At 34.4% G+C, this 17,186-nt stretch overlaps 1 pseudogene; it reads right to left on the reverse strand.

The window, feature by feature from the left end:
- Nucleotides 1-3,927: 3,927 nt before the first annotated feature.
- LOC107956722 (vestitone reductase-like) lies at nt 3,928-5,329 on the reverse strand (annotated as a pseudogene).
- Between the last annotated feature and the right edge of the window lie 11,857 nt (nt 5,330-17,186).

Raw genomic sequence — 17,186 nt, forward strand, 5'->3', positions numbered from 1 at the left:
TTGGGGGGAGGGTTGAAAAAAAGAATAGTTTGGTGTGTAACTCCCTATATCCCGCTCGGTCACCGAGGCTGAAAATCAGGATGTCACACCCCCGTCACACATCATAAGCATTACAAACTGTCTCGTTATTAAGCATACATCTTCCAATTTATCTTTTGAATAATTACAAGTCACACATATTCCAGTCATCATTAAAACATGTTCAACATTCATCAAACAAAATTAAAACGAGAATTAAACACACTTTTAGACCACCAAACAAAAATTTAAAATTATTCACGTAGGTATCGATACGAAATCAAATGTATCAATATTTCTTTTAAACAATATCGATACTTCTCGGAAAATCAACACCAAAACAACATTTTGTTTCTCTCTTAAAATCAAAATTTCAGAATTTATCAATATCTTTCATAAAGTATCGATTATTCTACCCTAAATATCGATACTTGTGATATGGTATCGATACCAAATTATGTTAGCACTTTCAAAAATCATAGAGGTATCATTTTTAAAACACGAATATTGATACTTCTGCTCTAGACCATAAAAATTCAGCAGTTTAAGAAGTATAATCCATTCAAAAAATAACTACTCAACATGCAACTTTTACCTTATCAAGTAATCACCAAAACAACCGCAATAACGGTTCAATCATTCAAAACATGTCCGAGTAAGCAAATGATATAACAAGAACAATATACATAAATCTTAAGAGCAAGTAAGCTATGAAAGTAATCAAAACATTAACGCAAAATTCATGCAACAGTTCTACCACATTTTTCAACGTCAATTGACCACATATACAGTTCATGGCACTTCAACATAGTAAATATTTAAACCAAAACAATACCAATGAAATAATTATAACATCCATCAAAAGGGCTAGACAACTAAACCCATAAAATATCATAAGGACCACAATAATAATTGATCTTAGTCTAACCATATTGCCTTATACCCACAGTTCAAAGAATAATATTAAGACCACCTATGCAAATATTAAACCCTAACTTGGATCACTTCCTTGGTATCCACACATTGCTCACACCGCAAACGTTAAATATCTGCAATGGTTAGAGAAAGTGGGTGAGCTTAAACAAGCTCAATGAATGTCAGAGTAACCACGATGTATACACAACATTAAAGGTTAAATAAGAGCATGCTATAACACATTCATAGCCATATTCTAACCAAATCAAAATAACATATTCACGCTTCATTAAATCATAAAACTAACATATACTCCTACATGCAATTACACTCAACTCGCTTATATATGTAATTCATTTAATAATAATTCATCAAAAATAAACAACGTATACATGCTTTAATGACTCACAAGTCTAGCTTATATATTCACATGTATTCACAAGTTAAATGATAACGACCCAAACTACAATTACATACACAATTTACCATGAGAACATACTAACATTTTCATGAAACTTAAATCAACTCATTTAGCATATTATTTACATGTTTATGCATCCATCTCTAATCGTATTATCTCAATACATAAGATCACATTTAAATGATAATTTGACACTTGAGGCTATGAAATATAAAAGTGGGCTCTATCACCACACATCGGATACACGGATCTCTAGCACACCAAATGACTCGTAGAGTCAAACATATCCCAAAAGTGTAGTATAAAGCTAACACTCTCCAATACACCAAACATGTCCCGGTGAATGGAGCTTAGCTCACATTCCCTTATCTCTCCAACCTGTTTTAGGGCCTCAATGCTCAAAAACACAATACATATAGGTGAGTACTCATAATCGTATGCCAGTTATATCCAATAGTTTCAATAGATCACAAGGCCAAAATATCCACAATTACACATTTTTAATTACTGATTTAATGCACATCATCTCTGTTCATATTCATCAATTTACATCACAACTTGTACACAATACATGCTTATCGGATTCACATTTAATTGCGCTTTAAGTGCCACAATAATGCTCATTGAGCCATCACATTTCCGACCACATATGTGTGCATTAAAATCAATACATCATATATCACATGCAAGTATTCTCACATATTACCTATCATAATAATATCACATTCCAGAATTCAACACATATATACTTACCGAAATTCCACTCGCTTTCACTACATATTTGCATTATTAACATATCATTATCATTGTCATTTTGCATGTATATCATGCCCACAACACAACACAATTCACAATAGTCATCTTACGTGTCTTATATCACAATATCGTATCATAATAATCAATCTACAATTATTCATATAATCACATAATTTTCCAAAATAAGGCAAGGGAAATAGAAAGCTTACACTCAAAAATTAGGATAGGGGTTTAGGCAATTCCTAAGGTCTCAATTAACACTATGAGTCGTGTTTACAAGTAGCGATTCCAAGCACTCACCAATCACGCTTTCGCCTAATTGCCAAAAACTTAAACTAATTTTTCCTTGTCTTTTGCCTTACTCATAGAAGGATTCAATGGTTTCGACACTTCACACATAATAACACACAATGTACACAATCAACAATCAGCCAAGGACTCACTTCAAACAATTAAAATACAAGCCTAAGCTAAATTCTCTTGTAGTCGAAACCTTCGACATAGCGAACTTGAATTTCAATTATCTCGGTCCATACTAAATATTTTTACCTAAAACTAATTCTGTTTATCTAATTATTCACCTACGATCGATTCTCAACATTTAAACTACTCAAAACTACCAAATTCATGGTATTAAATTTTCGACATGTTTATGACAATTTTCACGAAAATTCATTAAAATGTTAGAAATCTTCAACAAAACTTTAAAGTAAGTTTAAAAACCTTCTAATCATGTCAATACTAATTGAAAAACACTTTGAAACCATGTTTTTCCCAAAATCTCAAAATCCACCATTAACGACCCAATTTTCGGCTTTTATTTAAAACATGCGATTTAATAGCTAAAAATTCAATTTAAAGGATCAAATAACATAAAAAAAACTAATAAGGAATCGAATGTTACTTTAGTTGACGAAAAATCAAACATTTGATCGAAAATCCGAAAAAACCCAAAAATTCAACAATGGAGAAATCTATGGTGTTCTTGGATGTTTTTCTTGAAATACTATGAAGATTTATGATTTGGGGAATGATAGAAATCTAAGGAATTAAGTTTGGGGATCAAAATTGAATAAAAAGAGCTTTGGAATGCAATGGATAACAAAACAAAAATATGGACAAGAGACTAAAATGGGTTTTATAAAGATAAGGAGAAAAATAGTGTGAAATTAACATTTAGTTTAATTTAAAAACTCATAATTTAGACCATTTTACAAATCAGTCCTTATTTCAAAATTGAAAGTCTTTTGAACATTATTTTCAAAAAATGATTTAATTTCCAAAATGTCATAGGCAAAAACAATTTCGAATACCATGCTAATAAAATTTCCGAGCTCACTAGAGCTAAAATCCCCATTTTACCTTCGAAACTTCTAAGACAAATTTTGAGGTGTGGCATGATGGTTTGGAGGTCAATGATTGTGACGCCAAAGAAGGCAGTGACGGCGAGATTGTTGGAATGAAGAAGAAGTATAAACATATTGGGCCATTTACGCAAAAAGTAAAAATATTGGGAAATTTATTAAAAAAGGAAAAAGGAAAGACAAAAAAAAAACAATCACTCAACTTTGCCTCATCCAACATGGCAAGTTAGCTGACGTAGCCAATTAATTGGTCACGTCACCTATCCTGTTAAGCTTGTAATGTTAATGGTTGACTGATTTGTCACTTTTCAATAACGTTAGTGATTGATTTGTTATTTTTAAAAGTTGAGTGACTGGTTTTAAAGTTGAGTTCCTGCTAGTGTAATTTATCCTAGAAAGAAAAGTAATCACAAGCAGAGTGAGTGATGGGTTCATAGGAAGAGCAAAAAACTGCATACAACTATCTCCAAAACAAACTAATATATATAAAGTCCATCAAAACACATGCATCCAAACATGAAAAATGCAGAAAAATACATTTAAATTTTCATGTAATTAGAGCAAAAGAATCCTATAATCTTCAAAAGAAGTATTGCATCAGCATCGTCTATTCATTGAATCATATCAGGCCCCCTTTGCTTATGCAATGAAACAAAGAGTTAACATCATTCCTACAGATTGCATACCATGTTTATGCTTCCTAGAGAAAGCCTTTCTCCTTGCAGCTTTTAATAATTCCATCATATATATCCTCAACCCCATACTTGAATCTGAAACCCAAATCCAAGAGCTTCTTTGATGACAAACCAGGCTATTTAGCACCTTCAATTCCTTCCAGGGTGCTGCATGACAAGGATTAAAAGCTTTTCTTTTACTCCAAACATTAACATAACATGAGCTGTAATTAGAATAAAAATAAAAATTCTACTCACTCTACAATTGGGAATTCTGGATGGTTAGTTGAAAGAATTTCAACTATCTTTGGAGCAGTAACCGTATCAGAGGAACAATTATACCTTCCTTTTGCCTCAGGATGCTCAAGCAGGAAGATGAATGCCCTTGCCAAATCATCCATATGCACAATTGCAAGATTGAGAAGAAGATTATTGTTTTTCCTACTCCCTGAACAGATAATCAATTGGATAAACTACATCTGTATGTTAAATTGATTCATGGTAAGAAGAAAAACAAGTTCAACATATACCTAGGATGGGAGACAATGCGGTGTGCACTGGAACATGCAACTTGGGACAGATGAAGGGACCCAGAACCATAGGAGGAATGATGGAAACCAAATCCAATCCATGTTGTGCCGCAAATTCAAGAACTGCTTTTTCTGTCAAAGTCTTGGTAATGGCATAAGAACTCAAGTTTGACTTAACTTCTGATCGAATGTAATCCACATCACTCCAATAACTCTCGTCCATAATCTCCACATTCTTGATCTTGTTGAAAAATACGGCGGTAATACTAGAAGTGTATACAACTTTCTTCACTGTGTTGATCTCAAGCATGTCTTCAAGATGCCTAATGTTCCATCGATTGACCTTTGGGTCATAACTGCTTCGGGTTCGTTGTCCTGGAAATCCATGGGAGCAGCAACATGGAAAACTCCTTTGCATCCCTCGATGGCTGTACCAAAACTCTCGGGATCATTAAGATCTGCTAACAGTGGTATGAACAGAGTAACTGAGCTCAAGAAGCAGTTTGATCAACCAGGAGCCAACGTAACCGTTCCCTCCAGTCACGCATACTGTTCCTTTATCTCCTTCCATATCTCTTACCTTTCCAGAGGAATGGGTGGTATTCTTAATTATTGCTTCCGTGGAATTGTTTGTTTTGACTTTGAAATGCGAAGTCACGCACAATATCCACTCATGCATTTTAATACCATAAGGAATTTTATATACATATGCGTACATGTCGACTTACCTATTCAGCCAACATATATTTCTACATATTCAAACACATTTTCTAATTTCACATCGCTAACAATTCATCGGGATTAGCATTCTTATAATGTTCAAAATTAATATCTAGTTAATTATTTAATGTCTTAATGTCAAAATTTGAGAATTTAAAGAGAATTTAAAATGTGATCCATTTAGCGCAATGTTATTTGATGGTATTGAAAAAGTCTCTATCTAAATTGAATTTTTAACGAGGAGATCTTCTCATTTCAGGTCGATCAAGACAAAAAATAATATCCAGTAAGTTGGAGCACAAAATCTCGAATTCTCGAAAATAAGAACGCTTACCTTTTAAATATTGCCCAAATCTTATATTTTTAATTATTTTTTATAGAGAGAAGGGACGCTCGATTATTTCGGTTCAAGGAAAAAATCATATCTCGTAAGTTAGGGGCACAATTTCTTGAATCCTTAAAATAAATAATATTGCCTTGGTTCAAATCATTGCTTATGCGTTTGCGCAGAAAAATAGATGGGTGTATGTAGCAATATTTACAATGCATGATGATGGCAAAATTATGACATTAATAAAATAACAACATAGTTAATAAAATAAAATGACAATAATATAATGAGTACAATAAAAATGATGAAATAAAATAATAAAAAATGATGAAATAAAAAATATTATATAATAATACTAATAGTGAAATAATATAAAAATGTATGATAATAATATAATTACATTCATAATATAATGATTTTTGAGCGAATTTTAACAAAATTAATATTAATTAAAAACGATGATCACTTAATAATATTAATAATATCATTAATTAAAAATAAAGGACCAAAATAAAATAATTGGGAAATTTGACAGCAAAAAATTAAAATACAGCAAGTACATGGACTTAATTAAATGAACATGGGACTAAATTGAAATTGTGAAAAAACCTCAAGTATAAATAAATAAAAACAATAAATAAAAGGGTTAAATAAAAAATAATAAAATGTAGGGACAAAAAGAGTAAATAACCCCAAACCCAGTACACGTCATTCCCAAAGGGTCTATAGTCTAGGGATTGAACTGAATATGTAGCAAAATTTAAAGCATAAATAATAATATATATATATAAAGGGTCGAATTAAAATAAAATGGAAAAGTGAAAGGCCTTAAAAGGGAAATTATCCCAATCCCACATCATTTCCTTGGTTCAACAGTGGGTCCAGGGACCGACTTGCAAGGAGATTAAAATAATGGGGTAAAAATGAAATAAATAAAAAAACTATAGGATAAAATTTAAAAAAGGGAAAAAAACGGAAGGGTCTAGGAAGCAATTTTCCCAACCCTTTAAAAAACACGTGGAACCTAGGGCCATTTGGGTCGGATCATCAGATTATGCTCGAAATGACTTCGTTTTGGGTGTCTAAAGCCAAGCTCAAAACAATGTTTTTTTAAAGGGCTTATATAAGTAAAAAATTCTAAAAAACAAATCATTTGCAACCTTTTAAAAAAACTCTCTCTGACCTCTCTCATCTCTCCCTTTCCGATCGACCATGGGATGGTGGGTCTCCTCCGTGGCCACCAGTCATCGGCGACGTAGACCGTCGCCTCCGGTGGTCGGAGATCGTCAAAAGACCCCTTTTTTGATCCTTTCGACTTCCTTAACCCAAATCCAGGGCTAAATGCCCTTGAAACTTCACCGAGATTCTTAAAAAACCCAGGGAACCCTTCGGTTTCTCTCCTCCAAAGAAGCCATCGACGAACCCCGAGGGATTTGGAGACCCTCCCAAATCGAAAAAAGACCTTTTAACAGTGATAAACAGGTAAAGTTCAAGCCTTTATTTTATTTTTGTATGTTTTTCGAAATAAAAACAGAAAAAAAAGATGAACCTTAGTTTTTTTTAACCTTGTTTTTATATTTTTTATACTCTTTACGAAAGAAAAAAAAAGGAATCAAAATAGAAGTCTTAAAAAACCACCTTTGCAATTTGTTTTTTTTCTTTGTATTCTCTGTTAAATTTCTTCGTAAAAAGGAGAGAAAAAATTACAAATTGTTCATTGGCTTTTTATAGCCGAAAATACAATATAATATTTTTGTCTTCTTTATTTCTGTCTCTCTGCTTCTATTTCTCTGTTTTCTAGAAGTGGTGGTGGTAAGGACGAGGCGACAGTGTCATGCCTCAGATTGTACGCCTGCTGACGTGGCGAGGTGAGCGACGGCTAGAGACTTTATGGGGAGCTAAGGTTTCTGAAATTTTTTTAATGTTTTGGGATTTAGGGCTTAAGTAAATTAGGATTTAGGGTTTTGCATTTGGGCTTGTAATGGATTGGACTTTTAATTAATCGACTATTTTTTTGGGTTATTTTTGGGCCAGATAAAAATGGACCTCTACAGCTGCCCCTCTTTGCTCATTGTTGTGTAACGGGAAGGGAGCAAAGACTTTAAAAGAGGACCAATTTTGTCCAGTCCCGCTGCATCTCGACTTCCCTGGTGTTTCTCTTTTCCAACTAACCCACTTTTTCAATTCATTGGTTACTTTACTTTACTGTACCCATTTCGCTACAACTTTAGAAAGGCGGGATTTCATGTTACAGCTTCATCTTGCTCCATTGCAACTTCAAGGAGATAAAATTTGCTGTTATAGTTTCAATCTATTCTACTACAACTTCAGGGATATGAGATTTTTAGTTTCATTCGAAACTACTACAACTTCAGGGGTATAAGATTTGTAGCTTCATCTTGCTCTACTACAACTTCAAGGAGATAAGATTTGCTATGGTAGCTTCAATTCGATCCACTGCATCTTTAGAGATATAGGATTTGTAGCTTCATCTTGCTTCACTGTATCTTCAAGGAGATCAGATTTGATATTATAACTTTGATCCGATCCACTGCATATTTAGGGATATAGGATTTATAGCTTCATCTTGCTCTACTGCAACTTCAGAGATATAAGACTTGTAGCTTCATCTTGCTCCACTGCAGCCTCAGGGAGATAAGATTCGCCATTGTAACTTTGGTCTGATCCACTACATATTCAAGGATATAGAATTTGTAGCTTCATCTTGCTCTACTGCAACTTCAGGGGAGATAAGATTTGATATTATAATTTTGATCTGATCCATTGCATCTTTAGGGATAAATGATTTATAGTTTTATCTTGCTACACTGCAACTTTAAGGAGATAAGATTTGTAGTTTCATCTTACTCCACTGCAACTTTAGGGAGATAAAATTCGCCATTATAACTTTGATCCGATCCACTTCATCTTCAGGGAGATAAAATTTTCCATTATAACTTTGATCCGATCCACTGCATCTTCAGCGATATGGGAGTCACTATTTCACTAATCTATTACACCGCTCTCTAGGGAACAGGACTTGTAAAATCTATTTCATAGGCTTATAATTTGCCAAACAACTAGGATGTTATGAGTAGAATGAATCAAATGCTCCTATCTAGATGCATATGGATAATGAATGCAACATGTCATTTTTTAGAATGGTTTTGTCTTTTAACACTTAGGTCGATATTGCTCATGGTTCATCCAAGTTCTATCACTGATGCGTTACCACGCCTTCCATTCAGCTCTGGTATCTTTGACAGGAAAGCCTAAAAGGTAGTCACAATTTGGACTATTTGTTTTAGGCTCTTTCCATATTTCAAATTTGGTTATTTCCAACTAGTGGTCCTATTTTAGGTCCCTGTATTATTTAGAAATTTTCTTAGCGATATGCAAAAATCCTTTTATACTTTAACATTGTTAGTCCACTAGTCGTTATTTTAATGCAAAAATGCTTCAACAAGGTCGTAAAAGAAATGGATAAGACTAAAATTTATTGTGAGCAAATCCCTTAATGAAAAGATTAATCAAAATGGAAAACATTGCAAAAATAAAAAGTGAGTAAAAATCAAACCAAGTGCCCTAGATATCGCAGTATAAGTTTCTCCGAGCAAACTTGCCGAGGATCAATCTGAGTCTGATATGTGTTTGGGAGATTCAGAGCACTCTGTTGATGCCCCTAAGATGTAAAGTTTTTTCCTCCTTATTCCCTTTGAGGGGAACGACCATTTCATGCTTATTCTTTAATCAAAATTTGAGCCGCCCTTTTCGGGTTTTCAACTCAAAACTCTTTTGGTCTCAAGACGCCCTTTGTAGGTTTTCACCTTGGCCTCTCCATTTTTTAGGTGAAATATTTTTTGACTGAATCCGAATTCACAAGACTGGGCAGATCTTTGCCATCTATATCGGTTAGAATCAACGCTCCTCTAAAAAAGTATTTTTTTACCACATAAGGTCCTTCTCAATTTGGCATTCATTTTCCTCTAAAGTCCTTTTGTATAAGAATGATTGTTTTCAACATCAAGTCCCCCTCATGGAATTCTCTAGGGTGAAGCTTTTTGTCATAAGCTCACATCATTCATTTTTGGTACATCTGACTATGACAGATAGCTTTCAACCTCTTCTCTTCGATCAAGTTCAACTAATCATATCGAGATTTGATCCATTCTGCTTCATCTAACTTTAATTATAATAAAATTTGGAGAGAAAGAATCTCAACTTCGATAGGTAAAACAGCCTCCATTCCATAAACCAATGAGAAATGTGTTGCCCAGGTAGAGGTTCTGATAGATGTTCAATAAGTATAGAGGGCAAATGGTAATTTCTCATGCCAATCTTTATAAGTCTTTGTTATTTTCCCTACGATCTTTGTAATGTTCTTATTAGCTGCCTCCACTGCACCATTTATTTTTGGGCGATATGGTGATGAATTATGATGTTTGATCTTGAATTGGCTACAGACCTCTACTATCATACTGTTGTTCACATTCAATGTGTTGTCAGATATGATCTTTTTTGGAATTCCATACTGACATATGATCTCTTTCTTCAAGAATTTGCTGACTGCCAACTTTGTGATATTAGCATAAGAAGCGGCTTCTACCCACTTGGTGAAGTAGTCAATGACCATGAAGATGAATCGATGCCCATTGGAAGCCTTTGGCGAGATTGACCCAATGACATCCATACCCCACATAAAGAAAGGCCACAAAGAAGTCATCACATAGAGAGGTGAATGAGGCACATGAATTTTGTCACCATAAGTTTGACATTTATGACGCCTCTTGGCATAATGGATACAATCCCCTTCTATGGTGGACCAATAATATTCGAATCTCAAGATTTGTTTGGCCATTGTAAAACTATTGGCGTATGTTCCGCAAACGCCTTCATGGACTTCTTCTAGGATTTTTTTTGGCTTCAACAGCATCCATACATCTCAGTAACACCTAATCCTTTCTTCTTTTGAATAGGATCTCCCTATCTAGGATATACTCATTAGCCAACCTTCTTAGCGTCCTTTTATCATTCTCAGTTGCTTGCTCAGATATTTTTGGTTCTTTACATATCACAATATATCATAGTACCAAGGGTAATCATCCCTTTCTTCTTCCTCGATGTTGCAACAATGGGTTAAGGCCTCATAAATGCTCATCTGGATAGGTTTTACATCTTCTTGTTTGTTCACTTTGACCATGGAGTCTAAGATAGCCAAAGTATCAGCCATCTGATTTTCATCTCGTGGGAGTTAGCAGAAGGTAATATCATCAAACTCCTTAATTAACTCGAGAACTAGCTTTTGATAATCAATCAGCTTGGGATCTCTCGTCTCTTATTCACCTCTGAGTTGATAGATTACTAGTGCAGAATCTTTATATACCTCCAGCACTTTGATCTTACGTCCTATAGCCGCACGGATACCCATGATACACACTTCGTATTTTGCCATGTTATTTGTGCAATCAAAATCAAGTTTAGTGGTGAAAGGATAGTGATCTCTGTCTGGGGATACCAAGAATGCCCAATTTCGTTACCCATGGCGTTTGAGGTGCCATCAAAATTCAATTGCTAGGGATGTTCTTTTGGAGCACATTTCTCAATGGTCGCAACATACATCAAATCTTTATTCGAGAAATTAAAGTTCAAAGGCTCGTAATCATCTAAAGCTCTACTAGCTAGGAAATCTGCTATTGCACTTCCCTTTATTGTCTTCTGGTTTACATAGATTATATCAAATTCGGAGAGTAAAATTTGTCATCGAGTCATTCTTCCATTCAATGTGGTCGAGTCCATCATGTTCTTTAGAGGGTCCATTTTTGAAATGAGCCAAATCTTATGGTACAACATTAGTGGTTTATTTGGGCTAGGTGGCATCAGCACTAAGGCATTGGACTAATAATGTTTAATTTTGTCAAAGGCCTTCTGGCATTCCTCATCCCATACACCTAGATTATGTTTTTTAACGAGACAAAATATTATGTCACATTTCTCGGTTAGTTGTGAAACAAACCTAGCAATGTAATTTAATCTCCCTAAGAAACCCCTAACTTCCTTTGGGATACTTGGCGATTGTAACTCTTATATAGCCTTGACTTTGTATAGATCAATCCCAATCCCTTTCTCACTGACTACAAATCCCAACAATTTACCCAACGTGGCCTCGAAAGTGCATTTTCCTGGATTCAGTTTTAGCTAAAATTTTCTCAACGTCAAAAATAGCTTCCTCAAAACTTTCACATGCTCTTTCTCTGTTTGGGATTTTGTGATCATATCATAAACATAAACCTCAATTTCTTTGTGCATCATATCATGGAACAAAGTCACCATGGCTCTTTGATATGTTGCTCCTACATTTTTTAGTCCAAATGGCATCACTTATAACAAAATGTTCCCCACATTGTTATGAATGTGGTTTTCTCCATATCTTCAGGATGCATCTTTATCTGGTTGTATCTGGAGAAACCATCTATGAAAGAGAATAGTGAATGGCTTGCCGTGTTATCCATTAAAGTATCGATGTGGGGTAACAGAAAATTGTTCTTCGGGCTAAATCCCTCTAATCTACACACATTATCACTTTCTTATCTTTCTTATGAACGGGGACTATATTGGCTACCCACTTCGAATATTTGACCACTTGTAGGAAACCAGTATCAAATTGTTTCTTGACCTCTTCTTTTATTTTCAATTGTATGTCTGGTTTCATCCTTCGAAGTTTCTGCTGAACTGGCTTGCATTCTTCTTTTATGGGAAGTTGGTGTACCATGATATCAATACTTAGACCAGACAGATCTTCATACGACCATGCGAAGATATCTTTGAATTCTTAGAGTAACTCAACAAGGTCTTGCCTTGTTTCTGTAGTGATGCAAGTCCTGATTTTGAACTCTTTCTTTTCTTGCTCATTCCATGAGCTCACAATTTCCATTGACTCTTTGTGTGGTAGGACCTATTTCTTATCTTGCTCTAGCATCCTTAACAAATCAGGAAATAAATTACAATATCGATCATCTTCAAAGTCCTGATGTTCCTCTGGACATATATCCTACTCAAAAGGAAACTCTGAGTTAACAACAGCATTGTTCATATCATTGATATCTGGAGACCTGTTATAGGAATAAAAAGAGACCCAATGAACAAATGGATTTAAGAATGATTAACTGTGTGGTATGAGTACGAATGAAATGGAAAAAAATGCTAGAATGTTTGCCAAGTGGGGATATAAAAATACATTGTTTTTATTGAAATAAAGATAATGGACATACACATTTTCACAAAAGGATCCCTATTGCTCCCAGGCTTTAGAGCAATAGATGTGTTTTGAGTATTACTCTGAAATAGTCCTAAAAATTACAGGAATCTCCTCCACAGTCTAGTTGTTCAGAAGACTTCCGGTGATGCAACGATAAATTCCTGATAGATTTTCTTCTTTAGTTCCCTCTTTAGAGGCACAAACATATTACCTCTCTAAACCCTTGATATCTTTAAAGAATTTCAACTCTTTGTCATCCATCAAGATCTATACTAGAGTTCTGAACTCGGTACACTTTTGGATTTCATGACCTCCCACAGTGTGAAACTCACAGTAGTTCTTTACTCCTTTTGGCACCTCCTCTGAATTTTGAATGATCAAACCCACGTCTCTCTGAATTTTGAATGATCAAACCCACGTCTATCATTTTTTGCCAAACCCATTTTAGAGAGGATTTAACCTCAGCAACATCATTTTTGGTCCTCTTGCCCCCACTCTCGATTATCACATTTGCCCCCACTCTTATTATATATGCTTATAGTGTTTACTTCATTTTCTTTCTTTCTCGGCGCAGACCTTTTAGCATTTTCCTCCTCATCTATCTTCCCACTCCTTATCGCATTCTTAATCATTTCTCCAGACATAACTATATCCGAGAAGCTCTTGGTAGTACTTCCTAGTATGTGAATGATGAACAAGGCTTTCAGAGTATTAACAAAGAGCATTGTCATTTCTTTTTCCAATAGAGGTGGCTAAACCTGTGTTGCCACATCTCTTCACCGTTGAACATATTGCCTGAGGCTTTCATTTGGCTTTTTTTCTATGTTTTACAATGTAATTCTATCTGACATCATATCAGTAACATGGCTATACTATTTCATGAAGGCCTACGCCAAATCCTTTCATGAATTAATCCTGGAACGGTTTAACTAATTTTACCATTTAGCAGCCAACTCAATCAAGCTATCCTGGAAACAATGGATTAATAATTGATTGTTGTTGACGTATCCAGTCATTCTTTGGCAAAACATTGTTATATGGGCCTCAGGGAAACTAGCCCCATTGTATTTTTCAAATTCTGGGGTTTTGAATTTTGGTATGAGCACCAGATCCAGGACCAAACTCAATTCCTTAACACCGACACCACAAAAGTAGTCAGTACTCTCCATAGCTCTGAATTTCTCCTCTAGTTAATTACACCTATCTGCCAACTGTTTTGAAAGTTCTACTATTACCCTTTTTATTTCTGTCATGTCTTCCAAATCTAGAACAATGGGGTTGGTTGGATTATCTCCGGGGTTAGAACCTGAACCCATTAGGTAATTCACCGGTCCTAAGGTGCTAGCCTGGTATTGTTGTGGTCTTATGGTAACGGGTACTCTTCGTGGATATGTCTCCAGTTGGGCTTGGACGTTTACTAGGGTAAAGCCCAGGAGGTATGTAGAGTCATCGTTATCATCTCCAGAGTTTACCGCAGCACTCTTCCCTTTTTCAATTCCTTCAGCCAGTAATTGGGTCAATTGGCTTCTTATGTCTCTTTGGGATTCCAATATTTGGTCATTCATGTATTGTTGCACCTTAGCTAATTGATCATGCAACTGCGCTTACAACTGAGCTTGCATGTCCCTCTGAATTTGTTCAAGTCTTTCTAACCTCTGATCCATGGCTTTAGTTTTACCGCGGGTTGCAGGTGTACACAATCGCAACAAGTAATAAAGTGACAAGCAATGAAAAACACTTTGGTAAAGAAAAATATTTTGATTTGAGGAGGTGATTAAAAACTAAGATTTTTAACTAAGTAAAATAAATAAAAATAAAATAAAAGTTCCAATGCACAATTTCGAAAGATGATTTTAATCAAGATGACATAATTGTGTTAGATTAATTACATTTCTTAACTTAGAATTATTAAACTCATGTTTATGTTGTTACAAATAAATTCACGGCAACTCGGTAATTTGCTAATGTATGAACATACTTACCTACCAAAATCTATTTATCTCTTGACAATATATCTATGTCATTTCAACTGATTAAACAAATTTTAATAAGAAAATGTGTTAATGCACATACGTACTTATGAAATTAAAATAATATCTTGTACATATCTCTATGCCAATTCAAACAATTAATTCAATCTCATAAGCACATAAACGATTACGTGAGGTAACAATGTATTTCTTCCTTGAAATAATTTAATCACAATAATCTTGTAAGTTATGCCAGGCTAATGTATCGTTAGATACCGTTGCTAATTTAACCCTCAGCTACCTTAGATGATTAAACATGCACTGATTAAGTATCGTGTCAATTAATTACAATTTCAATCCGTTTAAATAATTAATTCATTAGTTACCTTATAATTGTAATGCATGAATAACTTAGTCATAGTTTTACTTAATCAAACATATTACCGAGGCCTATAGCAATACAAACATAATTTTAATAACTCAAGTAGATGAAATGCAATTGACCTAACACGAATTAAATTTAAGCCATATTAATTAAATTAAACATACCAACATCACAAATATTCATAGACATGTTCATCATAACAACAACAAAATTAAAAGGATAGGGAACAAGAATCAAATTCGGTGTTTCTCTGAGGCTTGACTAGTTTGCTCCACTCCTCCTTCTCCGCTTGTTCTTGTTGAACCGAGGCTTCCATGAACACTTGAATACTTCTATAAATGGTGGTTGAAGGACTCTTTTTCAAGAGGTGAAATTGACCAAGGAATAAGGAAGGAAGTGAAGAACAATGAAGAGAGAAAAGTGAGAGAGAAGTGAAGAATTGATGGTTTTGAGATGTGTTTGAAATGAGCAGCCAAGGGGGGTATTTATAGGTTGAGTAGGCTGCTAAAATAACAAAAATCAGCAGCCATAGAGTCCCCCCATGGCCGGCCACACATGATAAGTGGAGGGGTTTGAATGCAAATTCAAGGAGTCTTTAAGGGCTGTTTTGTAAACCAAATAATCATCAAAACAAGCTGATTGGGCCAACATGTGGGATGGTTTTGGGCAGCTTAGTGCTCGGTTGGATCGATTTTCTCGGTTCAACTCAACTAAGCCTCTTTTCATAATTAATTAATAATAATTATTTAACCCAAAATATATTGGATTAAAATTAAAATTAATTATATTATGAATTAATATTCATAATTTGGACTGTCTTCAGTTGAAAAATTAATTCATTTTGATGCTTCAAAAATTGTTTCTCGGTTTTCCGCTTCTAGCAGTCTCCGCCAAGCTAATTTTTGCTCTTTATGCAAATCTGTCGAAAATGATCAAAATTTATTATAAAATTAATGAAAATTTAACATGTTAATAATTTAAGTAAAATTTAATTATTTTATAATTATTATATATTTTTCGACAAGAATTACAACGAATTTACATGAATTTGAGTTAAAAAGAGCATAAAAAATGTGCATATTTTCGTGTTTCCATGGGTACTGTAGCGATATTCAGTTGGCAGGTTCTTGGTGGTTTCTAGGGTAACTTTCATAATTTTGATTAATTAGGGTCTTTTTATGAAATTTAATGCATATAATGAAATGTAATGCTAATGAATGGAAAAGATGCATGCAAAAAAGCACTGATTCTAGTTTAATTCCATTAGAACAACTTTACTAGAAAATGAGTCTTTTTTACATAAAATGAATACTTCCACTTTATCAAGAAACCCATTTTCCATGACAAACTCTCTTTTAGCAATTGAACACAAATCAACACCTTTCCTCTAAGATGAAAATGTAATGCAACCACAGCCGAAACAAAATGAAACATGTCAGTACATTTTGTATGAAGCTTGAATACAAAGCAAAAATAACAATTAAAATGTCTCTTCTTTATAATCTATTCGGGTAACCGCTAAATGTTTGACATAGTTATTCCTAGGTTTGACTCTTAGGGTTTATTACATGCGGTTTGGTTCTAAAGTAATGGTACCTGAACAGATAAATTCCTCAATCCTTACCCATTATAGGCTCATACGGATCGAGTTCAGTTTAGGGGAATACATTTCCCTATGTCTGTACAGAGGTGAAGACCTCACGAAAACATAGGTACGGATGTATCCCGAAAGCGATCTACTATCCTATACAGAGGTGAAGACCTCATGAAGGAATAGCTTCTCACTCTCACTTAAGAAGGGTAAAATGGAATGATTATGCTATGCAATATGTAAAAACATACAAAGA

Source organism: Gossypium hirsutum, chromosome D07, assembly GCF_007990345.1.
Source record: "Gossypium hirsutum isolate 1008001.06 chromosome D07, Gossypium_hirsutum_v2.1, whole genome shotgun sequence".
Classification (NCBI taxonomy): Eukaryota; Viridiplantae; Streptophyta; class Magnoliopsida; order Malvales; family Malvaceae; genus Gossypium; species Gossypium hirsutum.